Source organism: Lycium ferocissimum, chromosome 11 (assembly GCF_029784015.1).
Source record: "Lycium ferocissimum isolate CSIRO_LF1 chromosome 11, AGI_CSIRO_Lferr_CH_V1, whole genome shotgun sequence".
Taxonomy (NCBI): Eukaryota; Viridiplantae; Streptophyta; class Magnoliopsida; order Solanales; family Solanaceae; genus Lycium; species Lycium ferocissimum.
Window position 1 is genome coordinate 8,277,813 of NC_081352.1, and position 1,951 is coordinate 8,279,763.

Below are 1,951 nucleotides of genomic sequence, written 5' to 3' on the forward strand. Positions count from 1 at the left end.
ATGCTTCCAAATAATCTACAAAATAGCCAAATCAGCCCATTCACTACATAATGAAACCCAAACTTCCAAATACCATAAGAACAACAACAATACATTTCTTTTCTTCCAAATTCATAAACCATACTAACAATCCATACTTTAACAACATTAATCTCAAAAATACAAGAAACCATATTAAGATCACATTAGGTTCCAAAACAGCCCATATGATTTCAACTTCACTTTGAACCATTAAGCCTTCATCTTACAACATAAAATCTACAACACAACATCCTAAACATACCAAATGAAATTAGTTCTTCACTTCTACCTTACACCACACATACACGTCCACAACACAACAATTACAACTTCAACTCGAATCATTCAATACCTTCATTCTCATCACATAATCCATGACAACAACAACCAAAATACTAAGTAAAATCAATTCGCCATAACTTACCAAAAACAGCCCCTATACGGCCAACAAATACACACAAAATTTTCATGATTTCCATCCATTTCCACACACTATAACAACACTCAAACATGCTACATACAATTAATTCATCACTCTACACAATATAACACACACACGGCCTAGCACCCACACACACGGCCTCACTTTAGCATCCATATTTCCATGAATTTCATTCATTTTCACACACTACAACATGCACAAATCATCTATAACATATAAAAACAAGATTAAACTCACCATTTTCCACTTTGTTCTTCATTGGCTAAAGTCATGAATTGCAAAAACAAAGGCTTCGCTTGCTCCAATAATCACTCCATGTTGTTTAGGACCCTCCAAATAGTGGAAAACCTAGAAGAAAATAATTTTCCATGGTCAATTTTTAGACCTCCATTTTTCTCCTCCTTGGCCGTTTTCTCCTTCTTCATTTTTCTCCATTTCTCTTGAACTTTCTAGGTGCTACAATATGATGAAGATGATTTAATTAATCATATTTCTCTCCATATATAATTCATACACATGGCCCATGGCCCACACACACACATGGCCACATATGGCCATTTTCATGAATTAATAAGTTTCCAAAATTTCACTTCTAGCCCCAAATTCTCATGAAATGCTTAACTTTCCATAATTCACTTTTAACCCCAAATTTTCCTTATTCCAATTTTACCCTTAACATTCCATGCCAATAAAAAGATGAATATGCAACTTGTGCATTGAAACAAAAATCAACAAAAATTGAAAATTAAAAGTCTTGTCCATAACTTGTCGCAACCAACTTAGAATATTCCAACGTACAAAGCACGGGGTATAACAGTGACGATTAAGAATAAATATCCTCTTCCGAGGATTGATGACTTATTTGATCAATTACAAGGCGCCAAATGGTTTTCAAAGATAGATTTGAGATCCGGATATCATCAAGTGAGAGTTAGGGAGAGAGATATCCCTAAGACAGCCTTCAGAATAAGATATGGCCATTTTGAGTTCCGCGTAATGTCATTTGGACTAACTAATGCGCCGGCAGTGTTTATGGATTTGATGAACGATGTGTTCAGACCCTTCCTAGATTTATTTGTGATTATATTCATAGACAATATCTTGGTGTATTCTAGATCTGAGGTAGAACATGCGGATCATTAGCGTACTGTCCTTAGAGTTCTTCAAACTCGAGAGTTGTTTGCAGAATTTTCTAAGTGTGAGTTTTGGTTGAACTCAGTGACATTCTTGGGACACATTGTTTCGTCGATGGTATTTCGGGTAGATAGCTAAAAGATTGAGGTCGTAAGACTTGGCCAAGGCCCACAACTCCTACGGAGGTTCGTAGCTTTCTGGGCTTAGCAGGTTATTAAGGGTAGATTTGTTGAAGGTTTTTCTTTTTTGGGGCCCTCCAAAAAAGCCAACCCTTTAAAACAAAAAAAAGTTTCAAAGGGGGTGAGTTTTAAAGAGTTTCCCAAAAGCTAAAAAAATTGACTTCGCCCCGTCTTG